This window comes from Lissotriton vulgaris, chromosome 12, assembly GCF_964263255.1.
Source record: "Lissotriton vulgaris chromosome 12, aLisVul1.2, whole genome shotgun sequence".
Taxonomy (NCBI): Eukaryota; Metazoa; Chordata; class Amphibia; order Caudata; family Salamandridae; genus Lissotriton; species Lissotriton vulgaris.
The window spans coordinates 251,856,313-251,883,548 of record NC_141700.1 but is presented as its reverse complement, the minus strand read 5'-3'; positions in this window follow the sequence as shown (position 1 = coordinate 251,883,548).

Below are 27,236 nucleotides of genomic sequence, written 5' to 3'. Positions count from 1 at the left end.
AACCGGTCCTCGGAAGCTTGTTTCCGGTCCAGGGAAGGCGTGGCCTGACAGTTCGGGCTGGACTGTTCCCATGAGGCACAGGGTCAGACTGATTTGCATATGGCCATGTCTGAACTGGGGTGGCAGAGTGGGCTAAAGAACGGTGATGGATTAAACCCAGATCTGTTGACTGGGTGTGAGTGTTTGATTGGTTCAGATGCTCCGTCCATCACCACTCCCTTTTGTACCACTTTGATCACCAGGAAGCGGCAGTGGTATCCGTTTTACATGGGAGGCATGGATCCAATGCCTTTTGCCATCCACTTTCACCGCTGTTTGCGTGGCCAGAAGAACTTGGTGCGGCTTAGACCATCTGGGAGCCAGGCTGGAGTCTTGCTGATAGTTATTGACCAGTACCCACTGGCCAGGTTCCAAATGATGTTCTGGACCCTCCGGCAGGGGCTGCAGCACTGCTGATACCTGCTGATGAATGGAACGAAGATCTTTAGTCAACACATACAAGTAATCTGTCAACATAGGATACTCAATGTCTCTAAATGACCTAGGTCTTGGCACCCCCCAGACATTTGCTGGTCGTCCAAAGACAACCTCATAAGGTGACAGTCCTGATCAAGAATGAGGGGTAACTCTTACTGATATCAAAGCTAATGGCAGGGTATCAGGCCATTTTAGTTTCGTTGTTTCCTGTATTTTAGCCATTTTCAATTTCAGTATTCCATTGTACTTTTCCACTAACCCTGCAGATTGTGGATGTCGAGCTGCATGAAATTTCTGTTTAATCTGTAGCCCATTACAAACATGTTTTACTAGTTCTGCATTAAAATGCCCCACGTTATCTGTCCAGATCACCCGAGGCAATCCATAGCGGGGGAAAAACTCCTTGATTAGAGCTCTTGTTGTGGCCAGGGCAGTGTTTTCCTTGGTCGGATAGGCTTCCACCCATTACTAAAAGCACATACCACGACCAAAACATACTTCAGATTATTAACAAGCTCCATATGTAGTCTGTAGTCTATTTGGAGAACTTCAAAAGGCAGGGTAGGTGGTGCAAAATTCCAGCTAAGGTCCGGTTCCCTGCCTCCCGGATTATGTTGTAAACAAATCATGCAATATTGGACCAAATGTGCGGCTGTCTTTGCGATATTTGGGTTATTCCACACGGGATCCAATAATGCACAGATTCCATTTGCACCAATGTGTGCTGGGCCATAGTCACCACAGCGTTCACTAATGCATTGGGTAACAACCATCTTTGCTTGTCAGTCAAATCAACCCAGCAGTTATTCTCATCCAACCTTCCCACTTCCTTTTCCCAGTAGGCCAGTTCGGCAGGGGTAGCTTCTTTCTGTATTTCCCGGACACTTTCCATAGTGTTGTCAAATATTTCTGAGTCCGTCACCCACCTAGCAGATGTAGTCACAAACATCGGGGTCATTTTGGACTGGGCTGTTTCTTTAGCTATTTGATCGGCAAAAGCATTGCCCTCACCAACTACATCTAACACCGCTTTATGAGCACTACATTTCACCACTGCCATCATCTTAGGTAATGTTAATGCGGTCAGCAATCGCAAGATCAAAGGGCCATGGTGTATTCGTTGCCCATGAGAAGTAAGGAAACCTCTTCCTGCCCACAGCCGCCCGAAACTATGGGCCACGCCAAAGGTGTATTGGCTGTCTGTGTAAATGTTTACCCTCAATCCTTGACTCAATTCACAGGCCCGTAATAGTGTCACTAACTCAGCAGCCTGGGCTGATTGATAGGGCACTTGGGAAGTCTCAACTACTGTGCGGAGGGCTGTAATGGCATATGCAGCTGTCGTTGTGCCATCTGCTAGCTTAAAACAAGAGCCATCCACAAAAAACAAGAGCCATCCACATACAATTCCCCTTGGGGGTCAGATAAAGGAATGTCTGTGAGGTCCACCCGTCCCTTCGTCTCTTCGTCTCTTCTTCAGTCCGAAATATACAATCATGCATGTCATTATTTTCTTCATCAGAAGGGAGGGGTAGTAACGTGGCAGGGTTCAGAGTGGCACAACGTTTTATTGTAATATGCGGAGCAAACAAAGTCAATTCATACCTAGTGCACTCGTAAGGTGCTGGTTGCTGGGTCTTCGTTTTATTCAATAATACATCCACAGTGTGCGGTACCATCACTGTGAGGTCAGAATTTAGAACCAGCCCTTCAGATTGTCGGATGGCCACCGCGGCCCTCAGATAACTAGGAAGTGCTCATGCAACATTATACAATACTGCCGAAAAATAAGCACAAGGTCTCTGCTTACCTCTAAATCCTTGTGTTAACACAGAAATCAAGCAACCGTCCACCTCGTGTACATAGAGCACAAATGGTTTTCGGTAGTCAGGAGTACCCAAGACGGGTGCAGAACAAAGCGCAGATTTCAAAGAGTCAAAAGCTTTCTGACATTCATCAGTCCAAGGGAGAGGTTCATGCACGTCTTTAGTAGTTAAGTGCAACAAAGGTTTAGCAAGAAGAGAGAAATTAGGAATCCATTGGCGACAGTAAGAAGTTATGGCAAGAAAAGCAAGAACATCACGTTGAGTACGAGGTACAGATATGTTAGAAATGGAAGTAACACGTTCGGGAGTTAGTCTCCTCCCCGCTTTCGACAGTAGATGACCAAGAAAGGTCACCTCCTGTCGACAATATTGAAATTTGGAGAGGGATACTTTATTACCATTAGCTGCCAGATGGCAGAACAATTTGACTGTGGCTTCTTTGCAACCTTCTTCGGTATCGGAGGCTACCAGCAGGTCATTGACATACTGCAAGAGCACGTTTCCTGGGGGCTAAATCAGTTCATCTAATACAGCTTTCAGAGGTTGACTGCATATGCTGGGACTCTCTGTGTATCCTTGAGGAGCGCGGCAAAATCTGAAGCTGTGACCAGATAATGAGAAGCCGTAGATTTGTCGGCTATCTGGATGAATGGGAATGCTAAAGAGAGCATTCTTTAAATCAATAACCAAGAAATATTTAGCAGTCGGAGGAATCATAGTAAGTATGGTAGTAATGTCTGACACTACAGGGTACTGGGGCACTACAATCTTGTTAACCTCCCACAAATCAATCACAAAACGATATCTATCGATATGATAAGAATCGTTATCAGTGGGAGCCTTTTTTAGTGAAACATCCTTTACAACGCAACTTTTACCACGCACTGCCTTTACGATGCAACTTTTACAACGCAAACCATTACAACGCATTGCGCTGGGGGGCGCTCTAGGATAGGGAATAAGTTTAATTTACTATCCAACACCTTCCCTAGTGTCCACGGGGACTGGAGTTGGAATAGTAAATTAAACTATTCACTATCCAGCACCCCACAGCGCTTTGCGTTGTAAAGGTTTGCGTTGTAAAAACCACGTTGTAAAGGCATGCGTGGTAAAAGCATGCGTTGTAATGTCATACATCCCTTATTTTAAGATCGGTAAAATCGGGCTATTACAAACATTGGCAGCAGTTTCTTCTACTACACCCTTGTCAATCAAATTTTGTATGATGGAAAGCAAAGCTTTTTCACCAGCCGGTGAAATTTTATACTGAGGTATCCGTGGCAACTTTGCATGTGGTTTCAAAGTAATAGAAACGGGTGGAATGTTCAAAAGACCAACATCGGCATCCACGGTAGCCCACAACGTGGAAGGAACAGCGGCCAACTCCGGAGGGAGTGGTTAATTTTTAGCAAAACACTGTCGACTCTGTTTGTCAGGAGAGTGTATAGTTAAATAGACACCATCGGGAGAACAATGGATCTTAGCATTCAGCCTTTTCAACAGGTCCAGTCCTAGTAGATTCTGCCCGCAATGCGAAGTTAACAGAAATGGAGAGTCCACTGTGACTGGACCGATAGTAAGCGAGATAGGTTTTGAAATGGGGCTTACCACCTGGACTCCAGAGAATCCAACTGAAACATTATTTTGCCCGGACAGAGCAGCCCCTGGGACCAGTGAAAGAGCAATGGAACTTTTCATCGCACCCGTATCAATCAAGAAGTTCTCAGAAGTTTCCATCAAATGCCCTCTCACATAAGGTCCTTGCTGATCGACGGGTACGGACACTTGGCCCCCACTCTGTCCATTGCTGTCCTATGCATATGTATACCCATCTGTTCCCCCGAACATGCAGTCTTTGTTGTAATACTGCCTACCGTTTTGGTTGTCGAAACAATTTTTCTCAGAATTACTATGGGCCACTTCTTCCCTTCGCATGTCGCTCCGGTCTGTACCGCCTCAACCTCTCCCTCTCCCTCTCACAGCCCCATTCTGAGCCAATAACAGTGGACACTGAGTTCGCAAATGCCCTTCCTGTTTACAATAGGCGCATTGGTTTATTCCTAAAGTAACAGCCGGACCTCCGCCTCGTCCCCTTCCTCCCCCTTTTGCGGTGAATCCTCTACTGCCTCTCTCTCCCCCTCGTCCTCTAACGACTTTCTGCATCAATACTCTGGTTTTTAGATCTTTAGCTTTCTTTTCTATTTTGTCCTTACTCTCATTTTCCCTATGCTTGTAATACTGAGCCATGCTCAGTATTACCGAAGGCGTAGAGGTAGTCCAAATGCTTTAGGCAGCCTGCAATCGGGCAGAGACCTGAGGCAATAAGTTAGTCACAAACCGATTAACAAACAATCTAATGCCGCCTTCTGTTGATAGATCCTGACCACTAAAATCGATAAATACACCTTCAAATCTAGTAAAGAAATCCTAAACACTCTCCTCCTTTTTCTGCTTACATGCCGTCAGCTTATCCCAATCTACTTTGCGAGGCGGAATCAGAGAATGCATGCAAGTAATTATTTTAGCCGGTAGATCTGTTATTTCAGCTCAGCTTTATCACCTGGTTTAAGATCCTTGTCCCAGTCTTTGAACTGTTCCCAAGTCCCTCCCAACTCAGCGGCATGATCCTGGTCATGCACTTGGTGCCACACATCTATCGGAACCAAAAAGTCCAAAAAACAACTCTACATCAGCTAAAGTCATGACGGCTGAAGAAGCAGCCTCCGTCAGTTCTTTATAATAAGCCGTAGGGTTTTTTTCGGGGATCGGGAAGCTGTGATTTTAGAGAAAGGACCTCACTTCTTTTCCAAGGAGTGTAGACCCATTGTTCTTGGAATCGTGCTTCCACACGAGCTCTTGTAACCACATTCTGATCATTTCGTATTTCAGGTATTTCAGGATGATAAATGGGATGTACTTCCCGCATAGGATGCTGGGAATCCCAATTTGGACACTTCAAAAACATTCGCCCTCGGTATTTCACTAAAGTTTCGACATTCCTATACACATCCCCCGGACTCAGTTCAAACTTATGAGCTCGATCCAAAATATCATATATCACTTGAGGGGCTCTTCCATCCGGGAAACACTGTTCCCACAGAGAAATAAGTCGATTAGCCATATGTTCCAATGCATATTGCTGCATCACAGGCTCATAAACTCTCATGGTACTCCATACGTCAGTGACTGTGTATATAGGATTCCGCATCCACTGGGACGCTTGATTCGTAACCAATTCTTTCTCATCAAACCCTACTGATGCCCGTGTATATAACCTTTATGCGCCAAGATCCCCTGGAGCACGAAAAGGCGTTAAATCTATCAAAGCAGGCATTGTGCTTGCAGATTGAGAAGTCAAAACTGGAGTCGGAGGGGATAGGAAAACAGAGGACCTGATAGAGGGAGATAATGCATCCGGAATCAGAGTAGCCGTTTCCCCCGCTGAGGTAGATGGAACGAGAGAAGTTCCCGTAGGGGCGGAGGGAAGGGTTACTGCAGAGGCTCGGGCCAACGGAACTGCATCTGAAATTAAAGGGACAGCAGGATACACGCGCTGAGGGGCATACGGAGGAGGGGGCATAGTATCAAGCAAATCTTCTAATTCATCCTCCGGCTCTTTCCGAGTTACGTAACTTTTATCTACTTGTAGCCTAAACTGTCTGTTCATGCAATCAATATTCTGCTCGGTCTGACTTTTATCATATGCAATAGCTTTCTGTGTAATTGTCTGTCCTGCTTTGGCCTGACATAATTTTTCTTCCCTAATGCGTCTACGCTTTGCTTCCTTCTGCCACATATTTAGGGTATCAAACTTTGCCTGTCGGCTACGTTTAGAAAACAACTGGTCCTGCTGATACTGTATCTTTTTCTCAACAAAAGACCCTGTTAAGGGCCACTGTGCAATTCCACATTATCCTTTGTATACTTGTGCCATAATGTATTAAACAAAAGGGGTGTAATACCATGCTTACAATACATATCATGACTCGGACTTCCTTCCGGAGGAGCAGGCTGACTTTCATCCAATCGCGTGCCTTTTCGGCAACCACATCCAAAGCACAATTTGCTAAAACACTGCATTTTGTCGAACTCACTCACTGTCAAATTTTTCACTTAGAAAAACAATCTCCCAAACATTGCCATGTTCACACTCGCAGTCTCATTCATTCAAAGGTTCAGACAAGACGATACAAGGCAATACAAACAGAAACAAACGAAAAATGTCCAATTTGACCTGTCTTTTCCAAACCAAAAGAACAGAGCCCATCGACTCCCGTTCATAGAGAACTTTAATCAACTCCGATTTCCAGACCAACATATACCAAAGTCAGGCAGTCCAGAGACTACCAAGAGATCACTGCACAGGAATTAACCACAGACCGACCTACGGACCATCCTGCAGCCCCCCTGGTTCACCCTTTGGACTATTGTGACTAAGCCTGCTGTCTTAGCGTCGCTCCAGATATGTCCAGGGGCCACCTAGGCGTAACTACAGGTATTTCCGAGAGCAGCCCGGCCGGGTGTGCACCACGCGAGCCACACCAAGGCGTCTGGTCGATATCTCTATTATTCACCAAGCAAGCCCGTGGAGCGTCTATCCGTGCAGCCGCAATGCTGCCCCGTCAGACCTCCTAAAAGTTCTCCGTAGTCCACCGACCACCAAATCCAGAGCAGTTAACTGTTCCAAAAACACTGATCCAACCAACAACAAGATGATTCACTCACCTGGCGCGCACAGGTAGGATTGCGGTGCTCCACTACCAACTCCCGTTGACCAACACGGTCAGCTTCCTGGGTTACGCCCGTAGGACTCTGGCGAGGGGCCACTAGCAGCAGAAGCTCTCTGATCGCGAGAGTGGAGTAACTCCAAATCTCTGGTCAGTCCACCCCCTCGACCAAAGACACTCTTTTCGTTTTCCTTTTCTACCCGGTTACGGGAGGACGACCCCAACACGGAGTCCCACCAGAGTCGCCAACTGACATATTGCAAATAAATCACCTATGAGCTGCACTTACCCCAGCTCACCCAATGCGTCTTTAGTTAAATAATCAGTCAGTTGGCAGTGAAGAAAGTTCAATCATTTATTAAACAAAATACTCTACAGAGGAGCCTCTCCCGACCTCATTCCTCGAGGTGCGCAGAGAAGTCTGCCGGCTTACAATCAAGACAGGTCATATATACTTTTCGAACACACATGCAGTCACCAAAGATGGAAAAGTACAAGATGCTTCTAGGGGCTTCAAGGAAGGACCATATTTGGCACACAGATTTAGCTCAGAATAACTCATATATTCATTATAGTAAGGTTAGAGAGGTTTATTCCCCTCGCCCCGGCACTCAGGAGTACAGGCACGGCGTCTCCCGGAATGTGCTTATCACATTCAAAACCAGATGTAACCTTGGGCCATCAGACAGAGGGAAAGACAGTCCACCTTCAGCTGCTCCTCTATAACTCAGAGAGAAGGAGTTCTGTCAGTTAAGAAGGAAAACATGTGACTTCAGCTAAACTCAGTACAGGGCCAACAAAATGGCGTCTACATGAATTCTCGGCCTAATTCACTTAACATAAGGAAAACACTAAAACCCTCGTATTTGATCAAGGAAAAGTATACAAAACGATACACGTATATAGCATATGTGAGTGAGTATATAGGTACATAATGCTAACAACTATATAACTAGGTCTATTGCTAAAGACTGGGAGAGAAAACGGGTTTTCGCCCTTCACCCCCATCCATCCTAATCCGCCTTTCGTGATTATGTAAGGGGCTTCCAGACACACCAATTCTTGCCCACCCACCACGCTGCACATACTTCCTAGCCTCTGCATGGACAAGGGCATGGTACTCACAGACCTCGTGGGTCAGGTGGCCAGCGGTCTGGTCAGTCCTTCCATCCACCCCCACCCCGCAAACCCATTGCAACAGCCTCCAAACCCTCCTAATCTGCCTCTCTACCACCATGGGCACCCACTGCCGGACCACGACCCTTCCCCCATGCCAACCTCTCCCAACAGGCTGACTGAGGATCATCTGTCCCTTCTCCACAAGGCCACAGCTCTCTCTGGCCCAAGGGAGCCAGAAGTAGGCTGTGGTTGCTATTCCCACTGCTTTGTTTCCCAAAAAGGAAAAAGCCATGGTCCTATTCTCGATATGCGCACTATCAATCTCTGTCTCAAGAAGAAGAAATTCTAAATGCTTATGTTAGCCCAGGTCTGGTCTGCCCTAGATTAAGGAGACTGGATGGTAGGGTTGGACTTGACAGACACTAATTTCATGTTCCTCTCCTGCCTGTCCTCCGGTGCTATCTGATGTTTTGGGTAGGCCAGTGCCCCATGGGTATTCACAAAGGGGATGGCAGTGGTTGCTGCTCATCTCTGTAGATCAGGGGTGCCAGTCTTCTCCTGTCTTGACAACTGCCTGCAGAATGTGGGCTCTCCCCAGGCTCCCACCTCCAGAAAATGGCAAACCTTCTGCTATCACTGGAGTTCACTATCCATGTGCTGAAGTCACACCTAACTCCCTCTCAGATGCTCCCTTTCCTCTGAGCTGCTCTGGACACATTGCCGTTTCGGGTTTATCCTCCTAAGCAGAAAGTCCAGCATAGTTAAGCTATGATACCTATGATATCTTTGATGGGTTCTGGTGAGACAGACTCTCAAGCTGCTGGGCCTCATGGCCTCCTGCATCCTGTTGCTGGCGCATGTCAGATGGTGTATGCGGTCTCTACAGTGGAACCTGAAGTTCCAGTGAGGGGAGTGTTAGGGAAATTTCTTCGGCATGCTCCAGATCTCAGAGGGAACTGCAAAAGCTCCAAAGTGGTGGCAGACCTCTCTCCCAATCGGATCTTACAGTGGTAACAGATGGCTCGCTCCTGGGCAGGGATGGCTATATGAGAGAGGTGAAAATCAGACGTCTTTGGTATCCGGAGGAATCCAGACTCCATATCAAATTGCTAGAGCTCCTTGCAATCCAACTGGCATTGAAAGCCTTTTTACCTTCTATCATGAAAAGTCTAGTGCAGATGTTTACGGACATCACCACCATGTGGTACTGCAACAAACCGGGCATGGTGGGGTTGTGGACCCTTTGCCAAGAGGCCCTGTGCCTTTGGACATGGCTGGATCAGCAAATTGCACATCCACTGGAGGGGAGAGCCTTGGTTAGATCTGTTTATATCTGACAAGAATGCGCAATGTCAGCAGTTTTGCACGCTGAAGTTTCCAAGGCGACTCTCTCAGATGCTTTTAGTCTTGAGTCGAGTTCAGGCCTCCTGTATGCCTTTCTGCCAATACCACTCCTTCCCAGAGTTCTCAAAATCAAGAACGACCAGTCCCAAGTCTTCCTTGTGGCTTTGGACTGGGCAGAGACTTGTATCCCAAGATACTGAGCAAGGCCATCAATCCTCAGATCAGGTTGCCCCTTGAAGATCTCCTGTCTCAGCAGCAGGGAAGAGTTCTTCACCTGAACCTACCCACTCCCTGCTTGGCTTGGAGACTGAGCGGTGACAGTTGACCACTTATGACCTGCCTCCTGAAGTCTGTAACGTCTTCTTGGCAGCCAGGCATCCCTCCACCAAGACTGTTTATTCCTGCTGTTGGGAAACATCTGTGGCATGGTGTGCAGAAAAATCTATTGATCCCCTTTTTGCTCATCTTTCTGAAACTGCTACTCTTCATTCTTTCTCTTGCACAGCAGGGCTCTGCCCCGAGCACCAAAGGGCCATTTGTCTGCTCTTACTACCTTTTTGCAGTTGCCTGACCAACCTTATTTGTTCAAGTCCCCTATTTTATATAGGTTTCATAAAGGTCTTACTCATCTCTTCTCTCCTTCACCATTCATTGTGCCTCAATGGGACCTTAATTTAGTTTTGACTTTTTTATTTTGCGCTTCTTTCGAACCTCTCCACAATTGTCCCCTCTGGCTTTTCACACTGAAAACAGTCTTCCTTGGGGCAATTCCATCTGACCTTAGAGCAGAGGTCTTCAAACTTTTGGATGCCGAAACCCCCCTGTCAACATTTTCAAGCGTAAGGACCCCCTCCTGACAAACATTTCTAAACCTCTAGGTTATGAGGAAGGTGAGGACCAAATTATGCGACAGGCTTGACTAAATTGTGTGAGTAGAAAATGTAAATAATGTTCTGTGATGCTGCGTATTTTGGGGTAGCATTGCTTTATTATTTAGAATTCTTTTAAACACAGTAATACTGAGGAAAGATTTCACCCCATCAATATCAGTTTATAACCAAAATACAGCAATTAACATCAGAAAGATGTCTAGTCAACCTCTGTGAAGGGCCTCCCAATCCGCAGGAATACGCGCTGCCACATTAGAAGCTCACCTGGCGATGGCCGGGAGCAGCAAGGGTGAGTGCATGGTGATCAGTGTGAGTGCATGGTGATTGGTGCGAGTGCATGGTGATTGGTGCGAGTGCATGGTGATTGGTGCGAGTGCATGGTGATTGGTGCGAGTGCATGGTGATTGCTGTGAGTGCATGGTGATTGCTGTGAGTGCATGGTGATTGCTGTGAGTGCATGGTGATCAGTGTGAGTGCATGGTGATCAGTGAGAGTGCATGGTGATCAGTGTGAGTGCATTGTGATCAGTGTGAGTGCATTGTGATCAGTGTGAGTGCATTGTGATCGCTGGAAGTGCAGGGGGAACGTGAAAGTGAAGGCGAGAATGAGAAGTGAGTAGTCTGAAAGCAGGGTGCATTCCCAAAAACTTGAAGCGTAGGGTTTCAGATATAAGTTAAATTATTGCTATGATGGCATTAATCAGGGTTCGAGGGTGGAGGAAATAAATAATGTGCTGATCCTGCAACAAACTTCCAGTCTAATGATTAGGGTTACCAGCTCATTATTTTGATGGCCCAGAAATAAGCAGTCACCTACAGCTGTATTTTTTGCACTTATCTGTGAATACTTAGAACAGCAAATATAAATAGAAAGTACTTTTAATTGTGTTCTAGGGATGCCTTAATGATCCATGACTAATAATTAAAGAGAATAAAGACAGAAAAGTCACATACCTAATTAATACATACTTTTTTATTTATAACTCAATTTAGTGTCAAGAGTAGGCCTCTGCAGGATCTTTAAACAACACATAGCAGGCATGTTTCTTTTGGCAACCCAACTTTATATTTATTTTCATTAAATGCATTCTCACACTACAGCAGTAAGTGTAAAAATACAAATGTAAGAAATAGGCAGAGTGGGGGCCCAGGGGGTACTGGAACCATAAAAAACGAATCTTTGGTAATCGGTTAACAAAGGCATGTAAATATGCTAATGGTCTTTAAAGACCTGTGAAAGACTCCAGACACTGCCCAGCCGAGGCCCCAGGAGCGCGAGCTGCACTGCAGCAGCCCGGGCTGAGACACAGGATGGGGGAGGAGGGGGGCTGAAGCCCTGGAGGCAGAAGTGACACTGTGAAGGCGCGACCCCCTTTGCATCGTTCCACGGCCCCCCTGGGGGTCACGCCCCACAGTTTGAAGACCCCTGCCTTAGAGTGAGTGAGCTTTAGTCCTTATATAAGCTACCTTACCTCTCAATCTATTCTGACAGTGGTGCATCAAAATCTGCTACACACTTCCAAGAAGCAACCTCTTGATGGCTTGCGCGCTCATTCCACTGATGTATGATGTTACAACGCATACTTTTACAACGCATACCTTTACAACGCATTTTTTACAATGCAACATCCATTACAACGCATTCCATTACAACGCGTGCCATTACAACAAATTTTTAAAAACTACCTTTACAACGCATTCCATTACAACGCATACTACCTTTACAACGCATACCATTACAACGCATAACATTACATTGCATGTAAGGTAAGTATTCGATAGTGTAGGGGTAAAAATTACTATTCTAACTCCAGGGAGTGCAACAGTAGGGTAAGTGTTGGATAGTGTAGGGGTAAAAATTACTATTCTAACTCCAGGGGGTGCAACAGTAGGGTAAGTGTTGGATAGTGTGGGGGTAAAAATTACTATTCTAACTCCAGGGGGTGCAACAGTAGGGTAAGTGTTGGATAGTGTGGGGGTAAAAATTACTATTCTAACTCCAGGGGGTGCAACAGTAGGGTAAGTGTTGGATAATGTAAGGGTACTATGCGTTGTAATGCTACGCGTTGTAATGGTATGCGTTGTAATGACTGCGTTGTAATGACATGCGTTGTAGTGGTATGCGTTGTAGTATCATGCGTTGTAATGGTTGCGTTGTAAATGCATGCATTGTAATGGATGTTGCGTTGTAAAAGTTTCGTTGTAATGGTAGTGCGTTGTAAAAGTTGTGTTGTAAAGGTTGTTTCCCTCATTCCACCAGAGCTAAATCCATGACCACTGCATTAGTACGCTGAGTTCCGGTCCTCAATATCTGCGAGGCAGGAATGTGTGCTTCCAGGCACATGTTCACCAAACATTAGTCTAGACTGTCTGGTCCGCAGGGATGGATACTTTGCCCATTCGGTCCTGCAGGACTTTCTCGTTTGAAATTAGTTCACTCCAGGGATGGTATTGCATGGGTATCTATACAAAAGGTAAGGAATTTCCATCCTGAAGTCTCTATCATATGAACAAGTTACTTACCTTCTGTAATGCCATATCTGGTAGAGATTATATCTAGCTGCATATTCCTTACTAACCCACCCATCCTCCCTGCTGTGCAAACGGATTTCTAAGGACAGGGATGACCCCTTTCAGGCCTCTAATTTTGATGCAACAGGTCTGTGTGCTCATGGCTCCGCACTTCTGGCGTGGAAAGTTGTGAAAAGAAACTCACGTCAGCGTGTTTGAGTGGTGCCTATATAGGTACTGCAATGTCGATTCCAGCGCGGCCGACTGATACCACCTACAGGTGCGCAGGCGTACTGCTTAAGGAAAATCTTCCTGATCCAGTATGAGACCTGCGCAAATTCAAAAGGTAAAGAATCTGCTGCTAGATATAGTCTACCAGGTAAGGCATTACCGAAGGTAAGTAACTTGTTCTTTAGCTGCCTCGTCTGCTTTCCTCTGTTTGCCGGGTCACCCATCTCTGTTTAAGTCCCCTGTTGTCATGCATTTTCTTAAGGGCTTGGTCAATCTTTTTCCCCCAACTCCCTTTGTTATTCCTCAATGAGATTTAAATCTGTCTTTTTTTGATGGGACGTTGTTTGAGCCCCTTCACAGTTGTACATTTTGCATGTAGACTTCAAAGCTGTGTTTTTGGTTGCTATTACTTCCGTCACTGAGTTGCAGGCCCTCAGCTGTCGTCTTCCTTTCAATACTTTCTTTCCAGATAAGTTAGTGTTGCGAAACAAGGCTGCTTTCGCCCTTAAAGTGGTCATTCTTTTTCATCTTGCTCAGTCCATCACTCTTCTAACCTTCAGATGCGTAGTTGCATCGGTTGGATTCTCGGCGGGCGGTTATCTACTGCCTGGACCACACCGGGTAATTCCCGCCAGATGACTGGCTCTTTGCTGGTTAATGCGTTGCAAAAAAGAATATGGCGGTACAGAAGAGGACTCTATCTTTGTGGATCATCCCCTGCATCGAAACCTGCTACTCTTAGCCAAGAAAGAAAATCCTGAAAGAAACGGGACCCATTCCACAATGGCTAAGACTGCCACTTCTGCACTCTCTCGCATTGTTCCAATTGCAGACATTTGTAAGGCGCCAACGTGGGCTTCCGTGCACACTTTTACTACTCCTTACCGCCTGGATGCCGAGATACCCAGAGATGGCCACTTAGCCAGGTTCGTCTTGCAGGATTTTCTCATCTAACTGACCATCAATCCTCTTCCTGGGAAAGGTATTGCTGCGAAATATGCTCCACAGTTTAGCAATCTGCAGGTAGCAGTATCCATCAGAAGAAAACATGACTTACCTGCAGTAACTATATTTCTGGTGGATCCCCCTACCTGCAAATTCCTCACCAACCCGGTTTGATGAATGAGTTGTAAGGAAAGTTAATAAGGTCCCATGTTGCAATATTTTGCAGTACCTGTGCTATCTGAAGTTGCAGTTCACAGCACTCAAAAGTTGCTAGCAGGGAGAGTTTTGGGATATTCCAATACGGCATACCGACTTGTTGCAGGCACACTTGTATGTGAAACCAACGACCAGAAACACATGTCTCCACTTTGATGGCTTTCACCCTAGGATACAAAAGCTAAGCATTGCCTTTGGACAGTTCCTGAGCCTCCGAAGGAACTGCATACATTTATCTGATTATGACCGAAGAGCTAATGAAGTTCATTTTGAGAGCACACCCAAGTAGCTTGGTGCAAGAAGCATTCAAGTGAGCCCGGTTTATGATGAAGATTCTCTCCTAAAGGTCTAAAAATGAAAAACTGGTGTCTCCCGACACTCTGCCCTAAATGAGAAGATCCGACGGATCATCTGGGCCAATTGGCACATTTTGAACGAAAGAACTAAACAAAATGAAGAAAAAAAAACAGGCCTTTGTTGGCCCCCAGAAGGAACAGAAATATGAAAGACCGTGTTGTACATTCCCATTTGCCGTTTCAATGCTCCATTGTGGGAGAAAATCCAGTCATAGGAAACTTCGAATGTAATACCTGTAAAGCGTGCAACATGGCTAACGAGACAGCCAGTCTCTCTTTGAATAAACACACAGTACATCTAAAAGCTTTCACCAACTGTAAAAGTAAGAATGTAGTGTATTTACTATTCTGTCCCTGTGGGTTAGGCTACCTGCAAGAAACAGCCTCCCGGTTTTATGGTATTTATTTTTTGGACATTTCGGTCTGTATTTATCCATATTTATTTTTTGCTAATTTTATCTATATTTATGTTGGGTTTTCTAAGACAAATTAATCTGAAACTGGAATATTTCCACATTTATTTAGCCAATAAATATGCACTCCTGCTTGAATGCCTGCCGGGCTTCAGTGATATAAACATCCGTGGAAGAATAATCAATGCACTGATATGAAAATATGTAAATTTCAGTATTAACCTACTGTAGTATTATGAGGCTATAGGAGGTGAAAATGCTGCTGCTAGATTAGTCTTGGACATCTCGAAGTATCAGTCTATGAGGACAGGTATCCAGGACCTGTATTGGCTTCCTGTCTGCCAGCGTGTTAAATTTAAGGCACTCTGCATTGCCTACAAGGCACTGCATAGAGAAGGTCCGAAATTTCTCTGGAACATTCTCAGCTGGTACTCTCCCAACAGACCCCTGCGATCGGCTAACCCCAGCTTGATGACCACCGCTAGAATCAAAAAGCTGAACTGGGGTGGTAGGAGTTTCAGCTATAATACCATAAAGCAGTGGAACGTCGTCCCACTACATCTCAGGACGATCCCCACTCTTTTTTAAAATTATATTTAATGCGATTGTATATAGCGCGAACATTACCCGAAGGTGTCAGAGCACTTTACAAAAGAACCAGTTGCGTTTCATAAGGACTTTGTATTACATGAGTCACTATAAAAGATACAAACCGAAAAAAATTCAAACGTACAAGTTGTAAAGTTACACAAGGAAGAGATACAAACAGAAAAAATTGCAAATGTACAAGTTGTAAAGTCACTCAAGGAAGAGATACAAACGGATAAACTCTAAAATCACATAGGAATAGTAGTAAATACAAAGGTCTACTACATATACTAGTGGTTAGAGTTATATACAAATAGGAAATTCACTCAGGATTACATTTTTACAGTAATAAATACACCTTAGTAATCTAAGGGGCAGGGGAAGGAAGAGGGGGGAGAACAGAAAGAAAGGGAAATGAAGGCAGAATAAGGACAGGAAGGTGAAAGTGAAACAAAACGGGCGAGGGACCAGAGGTATGAACAAGATCGACAACGAGGAGTAGGTCCATGGCACAGGAGAGACAATAGAAAGGTCGCCAGGCTGGGACAGAGGAAGAGGTCAAAGATCATTAAGATGGAGGATCAGGGTCAGGGGAGTCAAAGAAGAAAGTCACAAAATGGCGGGGAGCATAAGAGTCAAAGTCAGAAAGTCAAAGGAGCAAATTCCAAAAACAACAAGAGCAAATTTTGCGGAGGGTAACTAGAGGGAGAAAAGAGCCAGAAAGCCAGAAGGGAGGAGGGCAGTCGGTTTCAAAGTCATAGCCATACTGTCCATGAGCAATATGTCAAGGCAGCGGGGGCAGTAGTGTCCGATCCGGTGTCCATAGGTCAAAGAAGCATGTTGCAGGAGCCAAAGCAGCAGTCCAGAGAGCGGGAGGCAACAAAGAGCGGTGCCGAGACTTCATACCTCCGCTATGTCCCCCAAATCGGGCCAGATATCTTGCGAGGAGGTGAAACAGTCAGCAGCAACACGGGCATGCAGTAGGCGGCCCCTCCCCCACCAACTGTGTCTGCCTCATACCGAGGTTGCGGGCAGACAGGACAACCTCGATGGCAGTCTTTCCCTACAGGGGGCAAACCGGCAGAGCTGTACCTTGGGGGTGGGGACGGCGAGAGGGCTCCGCAGATCGTCAATGCTAGATGCAGCGGTATCAGGCTCCCATCTTATGACATCCCGGGTGCAAGCTCTGTATCCTTCAAACGCCATCTTAGTTCACAATTGCTGAGGAGCGTTTTGTCTCACCAATGATCAAGGGAAGTGATGTTGTGTTCTGTGATAGCCGCAGACATTCCGATAGCGGAATTTGTGCTTCATGTGGGTTTTAAGTGCCGCGAGGATCATCCAGTCCTGCCCGCTGCCGCTTCGTGGATTTTTAGAAACTAGCTTTCTTGGGATAGTATGTTGAACCTGAAAGCGCCAAGACACCCACGGGTAATAGTGCGCTATAAAATTTGTAATAACAGATGTAGGGCTCTCCTGAGGAAGGCTGCAGTGCCGAAACGCTCTAGATAGGACTTGAGTGCTCCTTACACTCTAGCCATTGGATATCTATCAATTCTGAATGAATTCATGTCATTGTATTATTTGTGTTGCTCCATAAGATGCCTTATGATGAATTGCAAAATTACATGGCTAAATTACGACATATCTTCATGGTTATTTTCTGTGTCTATAATGAATTGTATACCTAAAAGACCTACAATAAGATGGAATTGGAACTTTTTTTTTTATTATAATTTTTTTAAACCTTTATTGAGAAATACAAGTCAGGTACATTACACTATTCGACAGTGCAACTTGGCAGGCTAAATAACCACAGTAAACATCAAGTCAAGTTTTCGGTCACAATCAGATTACATCTCGCAACAGGCAGGGATATGGTACAGTTAAACCCACAGCTCCACTACACAGGGGACTCTCCCCACGGGGGGGGGGGGCGCATACACAGCAGTATCATCAATGGAGAGTGACGAAGAGCGGGGGAGCCTACGAGAAGGGAGGAGGTATTCACTAAACCAACACCGGGCTGGACTGTTCCCATGAGGCACAGGGTCAGACTGATTTGCATATAGCCATGTCTGAACTGGGGTGGCAGAGTGGGCTAAAGAACGGTGATGGATTAAACCCAGATCTTTTGACTGGGTGTGAGTGTTTGATTGATTCAGATGCTCCGTCCATCACCACCCCCTTTTGTACCACTTTTGGCCGCCATAAGTGTGGCAGGGTATGCTCAGACGTGAGTCCCTTGCTCACTTTGCCACTGGATTCAAGCAAGCCGGGCTGAAGACGGCTGGAATGCCAGAAACCGGTCCTCTGAAGCTTGTTTCCGTTCCAGGGAAGACATGGCTTGGCAGTTCGGGCTGGACTTTTCCCATGAGGCACAGGGTCAGACTGATTTGCATATAGCCATGTCTGAACTGGGGTGGCAGAGTGGGCTAAAGAACGGTGATGGATTAAACCCAGATCTTTTGACTGGGTGTGAGTGTTTGATTGATTCAGATGCTCCGTCCATCACCACCCCCTTTTGTACAGCAGGCGCAAGGCCGGCGGGGAGCACGGGAGAGGCAGCGTCACTGGGGCTGGATCGGGAATGTAGATAGGTCACAAGAGGGCCCCAAATGTCAACAGGTTGGGACTTGGCGGGTAGTAAAGCCTAGAACTCCAACAGCAGAGTCTGACACCGAGAGGCGTCTTCCAACCAGCTCTCAACTTTAGGGGCACCCTATGCCTTGCCAAGACCAGCAGCATCGCAATCAGGTGTCTGGAAGCATCAGGACAGAATTTCACAAACCCAAGGAGGCACAGTGGAAGGTCAGGTTGCACTGTGGTACTAGTGATGTCGGAAATAATAGGGAAAACCACCCTCCAGAAGTCAGAGACCTTAGGGCATAACCACACTAGGTGTGCGAAGTCTGCAGCAGGGGCAGCGCAACGCATACAAGTGTCATTTGGAATGAGTCCGAGCCTGTGGAGCTGAGCAGGGGTGTGGTATAGCCGGTGCAGATACTTGAAATGTATCAGACAGAGCCGGTAATTGGGTGACAACTTCTTCGTCTGGTTACAACAGTAGAGCCAATGCGCCTGCACACACAATGTCCATACCCAGATCAGCACCCCACGCCGCCCGATCCGAAGAAATAGAGGTGGACGTCAGAGTAAAGGCATACAATTTGGTAACTAATTTTTACGGGAATGTGTACACAAAGTCCAGAGCCGGCATGGTAGGTGGGGGCTGAGGGAATGTATAGTGTAGGTTCCGGCAAATAGCATGCAGCTGGTAGAAAATTAGCGTGTCCAGCGGGCTCGAGGAGTCAGTGAGAGAATAAAAAGTGTTCCCTGGGTAAAGGTCCGCCACCGTCCGCAACCCCAAACGTGTTGCATGCCTAGACATGCCAGAAGACTGGAGTGGGGGAAAATCTGGGTCGTTCACTATTGGCACAGCATTAGCGGAAAGCAGGGGAGATTGGAGAGCCAACAAAGGCCGGACCAGGCCCAGCGCAATGTCTCAACTTCATCACGCGGGCGTATCGCCAGCGCGAACAAGGCCGTGGACAAAGGCCAAGGGGATGCTATGTCCATCTCTACAGCAACGTGAGGCTGATATGGATTAGGATAAATCCAAAAGTGTAGGAAGCTGGCCTGGGCACACAAGGCAAAGATCTTGAAATCCGGGGCGCATATACCCCCGACAGACATGGGAAGAGTGAGGATGTTGTATGCGACTCTTGGCTGTCTACCCGCCCAGACGAGTGAAATGATTAGGGAGTGTAATTTGCGAAAGAAATGGGAAGTGAGAGGGATAGGGACATTCAAGAACAGGTAGAGAAATTTAGGCAAAACCATAATTTTAGCAATCGCAATCTGACCAGCCAGTGAGAGCAGGAGCCGGCTCCAAGATGGAATCCTAGATTCCAGCCACTCGACTGCACAACCAAAGTTAGATCTCCACAGTTCGTCCAGATCCCTACTCCGCCAGTTGCCCAGGTAGCGCCTGGGGCCAGAGGCCCACACAAACGGGAAGTCCAGAGTAAACTGCGTGGTGGCATCCGTCAAGGGAAACAACACGGACTTGCTCCAAATTACTTGAATGCTGGACAGGCTGCCGAAGAGTACGATTTCCCGGACCAGGGGGCTGAGGTTTTCCTGCGGATGACGGACATAAAGGGTTATGTCGTCCGCGTACATGGAGACGAGGAGGGAGCGGGTAGAAAAAACGATTCCTCTATAGGTATGGTGCTACCGGAGCCTGGCAGCCAAGGGCTCCATTGCAATGGCGAAGAGCATGGGCGATAAAAGGCACCCCTGCCGGGTGCCACGAGCGATACCATTGGAGTCTGAGATCTGGCCATTGATGCAGAGACGTGCCAAGGGGTCGTGTAGAGGAGCTTGATCTTACGCAGGAACATCTCGCTGAAGCCCATGTGTGGTAGGAGGTAGAATAAAAAGGGCCACTCAAGGGTATCGAATGCCTTTGTGGCGTCCGGAAGATTAGGATTAATTTGATGCAAAACCGAAAAAAATTGTGCGGAGGTTGTGCGATGTAGTCCTGCCAGGAATAAATCCGTATTGGTCGGGAAGGGCAATAAGGGGCATGAGCAACAGAAGACGGGAGGCTATCAATTTGGCGAAAATTTTATCAATGTTGATTAAGGAGAGGGGGCGGTAGGAATCGCGACGGTCAGCGGGTTTTTCTGGTATGGTCCACGATTTCAGACAATTATGACCACAACAGGGTTTTATAACTTCTTCTGGAGGCCTGATCCGTAATTGGACGCACATTTTAGAACTGTTAAAGTATAACCACACCCTAAAGAGATTTTCAAATGCTTTGCCTGTAAAACTGGAAATCATATGACTATGTCGGAAAATCATTATTTCTGACAAGGTAGCAACATTTTGTGCTCGTGAATGTGTAATGGTTAATTCGAAAGAACAATAGCAAAAGCTAAATGAACAATGGGAAACTTTTAATGATATTGTTAATAACAAAGTTAATAACAATGACCGTGCAAATGAAAATATAAACTGTTTTTTGTTAAATACAGTTCAGACATTGTGTGAGCTTATAGAGTTCCAGGATGAGGCACCAGAAGATAAAGAGTTGGGAAAAAGCAGGTTGTACAAAGCATTAAAATGAAGTGTTGGTAACAGATAACAAGCAACACATTTTTCCCTACTTAATGTTGTCATCAATGGCCAGGTTAAAACATGGACCACTTCATGTGGGTCAGGATGGTATGATTAGGCATCTTAACAAATACCAGTATAAGGCACCCTTTGGAAATATAGCTGAAAGTTTGTGGCAACACTGTGTTTCCTGACAGACAGTGAACGCAAGGAAATGAATGTGACTACGAGTTACATAATAAAATCAGAGGGTCCATTTCCAAGAGTTCAGATTGACTTTGTTGTGATGCCTATTTAAAATGTCCTCAGATACAATTTATTAGTTAACTGCTTATTTCCTATATGGGTTGAAGCCTACCCAATTAGGAGATGTGATAGTATAACAATGGCCTTTTCCCTTTGGCAAAAACTTAACAGAGAAGGGGCAGAACAGGTTAAACCTAGTGTTCGTAACTTCATGTTACTTAAAACCGTCTCCTCGCTGGAACCTTATCTAACGTGGCCTATTTCATCCCATGAGCGGTTTCTGTTAACCAGATTCAGGTTTAACTATTACCACCTTCTACTTGCTGTTCCAAAGGAAAGTCATAAAGGGCAGGTCTTGCCGCCATGTGGCTGTTTCATCTCCACAGGACCTAATGCACTTTATGTTCTTTTGCCATTATTATGATGCTCCCCGTAGATTTTTTCTAAAAACCTCTTTTAAAAAAAATGAATTTCACCCAGGTTCGTCCGGCTCTTTGCTTCCTGCAAATGCTGAGCATAGAAAGCACTTTATTTGTGGTTGGTTTTAAAAAAAATGCATTGAGACTGAGAAAAAGCCTCCCAAATTAATAGAAACCTTGTACCGTAGTCATGGTATCAACTACATTTTAGTTTTAAGTTTGCATATCTGGGATGAAAGCTTTTTAACTTGTTTTGTATTAAGATGTTAATGAATTATTTTATTACTTGTACAAGTTTAATGTACATATTTTTAATTATATAATTGTCCCTTTTATTGTTGAAATATTGCTTTTATGATTTGCTATTTGTAAAACCGAATAAAGTATTTTGACTATGACTAGTATAACAATGGCCAAACTATTATTGAGGGAGGTGATCCCTCAATTTGATAAGCTGACTTCTCTAGAGACAGATAAAGGTAGTCACTTTAGGAGTGAAATCATGGAGTTATTATGCACAGATTTACAAATCAAGCAAACGCTCCATTGTAGTTACAGACCAGAAGCCTCAGCAGTGGTAGAGCGAGACAATGGCACACTGAAATCTAAGTTGGCGAAGAGTTGTGCCTTGACATCACTGAAATGACCAAATGACCTCCCACTAAAGCTCATGAGTCTCAGAAGTTCACCAGATAAGACGACTGGACTTTCCTCTCAGGAGGTGTTGATGGAGAGGCCCATGATGATTCCTTCATTCCCTCAAACTGCACTCATATCTATAAATGACAACATTGTATTGGATTACTGTAAAGACCTGGCTGATGTTGTGTGTTCTATCTCTAAGCAGATGAACTAGGCAACACCATCAGCAACAAAAGAACAATGACACACCCTTCAGCCCGGGAACTGGGTGATAGTGAAGAAGCCAATTTGTAAATCTTGCTTGAACCCAAGGTAGAAAGATACTTATCAGGTGATCCTTGTGACGAACACTGCTGTGAAGTGTTGGGGCTTGCTGCACAGCAGCTACACATACCACACAAAACAAGCATGAACATTAGAGAGTCCTTCTTTTAGATCAACAAGCAAGATTTTTTAGCATAATAATTCTTAAATGAGGGCTCTTTGATTTATGCCCGATGTATCCAGTCAAAGATATTAGGGGTTTTCAGGAATTCATATTAAAATATAGGAACTGAACTGATTTAGCATAGTAGTTGATTTTTGTTTTAGTTTTTTAAGATAAGTGTGGCAATCAGCAAGCAGAAGGGCTGCAAAAGTTTGAGCATAGTTGTATTGACTTTGGTAATTATAATGTTAGTTGGCCGACTGTTATTCTTAATTTTGCCGGTTGGATATGCTTTACCACAAGCAGGGACTAGAGAATGAACAACTGTACACAAAACAATGGTAGACATGCGATTAATGCATAGGAAATAAGGTCTATACACAAGAGACCACCTATACTAATCTGTTAGTGGAGTTCTCAAAGATGATCAGAATATGTAGTTGCTATTTAACTTTTTACCTGTTTCTGTTTCAGAGTAAGCAACATATCTGCAACTTCCTTTGACTTACTCTCTATTGTGTAACAATTTTGTCAACATTCACCTTGATCTAGAATTCTTGGCACCCTACCTCACTGACTTCTGCGTTTCTTGAAAGCTCTTCCCCTGAAACTGAAAATATAAAATCTATTTCTGTGCATTTGAGACTAATTATGCGTACCCCGATGAATTCTAAATCGAACCTTACTAAAAATCAGTTTGTGTGTAAGTTGAGTGATGAGAAGTGTAAGCTCAGAAAGTTGGATGATACTAAAGAGATTTATTTGCAAGAAGTGGAAGAGAAGTTCGGGAGGTCAAGAATGCATCCTAGATTGAAAAAGGAACAAGAGAGGAAAGGAGTGATGTATATAGTCTGTGAAAAGTCTGGAAATAGTGAGCCAATAGAAATGGTTGGCAAGAGTGAGTGTGAAAGGTTATTTGGTTGATGAAGAGTTATTGAAAGAGGGGATGAACCGATATTCAGAGGAATTTTCTGTGTGCTAAAAATGCACATTTTAATCTCCCACACAATTGGGTAGGAAGTTGCTATCTTGCCTTAGTGTTTCATCAAGTTTACCTCATGGATGAAATTAATAAAAGGGATGAAATGAAACGCAGGAGAGTGAAGCATGACTTTGTACAAATTGTGTTTGATGTGCTTAGTGTGCTTTGGATGATGTGAAAATTAGAAAGCTGTCTTCAACTAGTGGATTTGCTTGCAAGGTGTGCGACGATCATGAAGAATTGTCTTGCTTTTGATATTTTGGTTCCAAAGAAGGTGGGGTCTATTGTGTTTTAAGAGATCAACAGTGTTGTACCTTTATTATAGATAACAGCAAGCTTATTAATGACTACATTGGTAACTTAACTATTATTTCGAGTGAGGCAAAGGTTCTTGAAGGGTATGAGTTATGGGAATCAGTTAGTATGTGGTTTTGTGAAAATGGGTCACAAAGGCTGGTGAGTGGTTTGAAATATAGGTTGCTTAAAAAGATCAAATGCCACAAATTAACATTCTTCTGTATCTAATTGGTCTCACTGTCTAGCTTAAATTCTTAGAATAATTTGTTTAAAAAGGGTTTAAATTGTGGGTGTAAAAATGAGATATAAGCAACGTCTGCGTGAAAGAGGAAGAGCGGGAGTACATTAAAGCTCATGCCCATGGTGATATAAAGACTTGATGGAAGAAGCTAAATATAACGGAAACTGAATTGCAAATAGAGTAGTGGAATTTTGTGATGATTAATTCATCATCAGAAGGGGGATTTGATAAAGATATTTCTGATTCATAAATAGTGTTTGTTTAATAATATAAATGTTTTGCACCGAAAATGAGAAAGCTGCACTTTACATAACTGTGGTTTTTTGCATTGGCCAGACAAGGCCTAGACTAGGTCTGACTCTATCTTGTTTGAAGGATTTTTTCTATGGCAGCAGGTGGAATGGCGAATACAAGAAGACAATTGCCTCTGAGTGATTGGAATCAAGTTGCAGCTCAGAAAATCCTTTTTTATTGAAGAGGCACTTTTGAGGTAAGAAGCTGTTTGTAGAGGACCTTGAGCATGTAATTTGGAGGTCCTCCAAGAGTACAAACTATATACAGCCATTTAACTAACAGTGTAAGGTTTACAACTGAAATAGGAGGCTTTTAAAGCATCCACAAATAAGAAATATAAACCATCACCCAATAAGTCTAATTTTCAGCCCAGGTAGCAGAATAATGGGCCTTTGTCTGCTTAAGGGTTCAGGCACAATCAGCACTCCTTACTATGCCAACGGTCAAGGCTTTACAGACAAGAGTGGAGATTTCTCAACATTATTTCAAGAGATATGGTGGAGGCCATCAAGGATCATTGGAGGACCCAGGTGATTTCTCTGGAGCATTCCTTACAGTTCCAGATTCCCCAACTGAAAAGTCAATTCTTTCATACCCTTATGCTGAAGAACTTAGTGCCGGGAACACAGACTCGCATTCGGACAACGCTGATATTTTTCTCAGTGAGAAAGCTTATCAGGGACCTCCTCTCGATGGACTACATTTCTTTGGACCGTGATCTTACACTACGAGCTATTACTACCATAAGATCGCATATATACTTTCCCAAACGAGACAACACTGGTTTATCTGATACGTCGCAGAATGGTCAATGAAACTTGGACGCCATACAGGGATGTGGAATGACTACCATCGGGCTTACAAACTCCTTTTGATATCTATTTGTTTTCGGGTGATATTTTATGACATCGCGGTGGTGAAAAACGAACGTCAGGGACGTCTAGATAACCAACTTTGACCTGCCTTGAAAAAATCTATGTTAGTCGAAACATGTGTTGGCTGAAACCTTGCTGGAATGACCAAATAAATAAATTAACAAGTTGAATAAGAACTGATGGACTCTTGCGTTTATCTATATTTCGAGAAGAGATATCATTGACCTTTGAATTGTTTTGCTAAATGTGAAGATGTGTTCAAACATACTTGTGTTGTTTAACTTACCCATGCCATGATGATCAATTGCATTTATTTATGAAAGTGCTGAACAAGGTTGTACTCTATATATGTTGGTACACATTAGATTTCTAATGTGCAATTATCACCTCTGGGTAGTAGGTGAACTAAACCTATATAGAACCTCAATCTGACTAAAACTCGTTTTTTCAATGTACTCACACATGACTTGATCGAGCACAAGGTACTAATATTTGAGGTGCGGATATTTTCCCATTGGGGGCCACTACTACCTCAATTGAATCTATTACATATGCTGAAGAAGTTGGAAATGAGGATTGCCCGTAAAGACATTATCATGGTTTACTAAAAAAGGCAATACTTCAAGTCCTGAAGTACGAGCATGGACATGGATGGTACTCTATGGTATTCCTTGTGAAGAACTTGTTGGGGGAATTTCGAATGATAATAAAACTGAAAGTGTTTAACTGATACTTCAGTACAATTCACTTAATTATCAAGACTCAGCAACATATGACTCCCTGGCTATCTGAGGGGAATTATCCAGTTTTAATAGACCTTCATGATACCTATTTGCATGTGCCAATCAGTAAGGAGATCAGAGATACCTGAGGTTTGCAGTGGTGGATGCTTATGGCAATTTAAAGTCTTATAGTTCAGACGCAAGGCTTCACACAGGAGTTTCTAACATTCTGGCTCCAATAATGGTAATTCTACACTAGAAGAGCATTCCGATCCATCCATCCGAAAGTTTTCTGATTGTTTCCCCACTCCCAGACAGATCTAATACTGCTTGTACAGATGATGGTTCACATTCTGGAGACATTTAGGTTTCTTCTGAATGCTTGAATCTTTCGAAAGCCTTATATATATTCTTGATTCTGGACAGATATTGGTCTTTCTTGTCATCCCCAAGAGAGCACAATAACGTTGATACAGAGACTGAAACAAAAGCTAGAGAGAGAAAAACCTAAGTCAAGTTCTTCAAGCCCAGTGCAACATGGTGGGTATATCATTGAAAACTTGCTTGAAAGATTCAACCTAAGTAGGGTTCAATTTTGATTATTAGAGATTATCATCTTTCTTTCAGGTGACATGCCAATTTATGGTTCCATGGCACATTTGCGGCTGCTGTTTCATCATATGCTGCCAGGGCCAGCTTTAGCGCTGGTAGCGCCCAGCGCAACAGTCTTTTTTGGCAACCCCCCATGACCTCCTTCTCTACTAATTCCCTCGCAACCACTCTCCAACAATGCCCTTCACCTCTCCAATGCCCCTCTCTAATGAACATTTCATTTTTTTATAGAGCTACTCATAGTTCTCTTGCACTCAGTCCTGTGATCTGCAGGGCTCACGTTCTTTGCAGCAGGCACATTAACCATCTGCGCTACTTTATGATGAGCCAAAACTGCCACTAGACACAATTCCCATCTTTCACCAGTAGTAACATTAATCACCAGAGTTATCTTGACATTTTTACTGTCGCCTGAAAGCTGGTGGACATAAAAAGAAGTTCACCTGCTTTTAAACCCATAAGTTATTTTTAAACACAGCGCCCCCCCCCCCCACCCCCACCACCAAATTCAGCTCCAGGTGTGGCTGCACCGGTCACACTGCCCTACAGTCAGCCCTGTACACTACACAATGGACACCCAGCATCACAGCATTTCAAATTAATGATTCCTATTACAGAGAGGCTGAAGATCCAACTTCGGTAGTGACTGACATTGAAATCTGAAGAGGGGGTTCTCTTGAATTCACACAACCCAGTAGTACTCACTACAG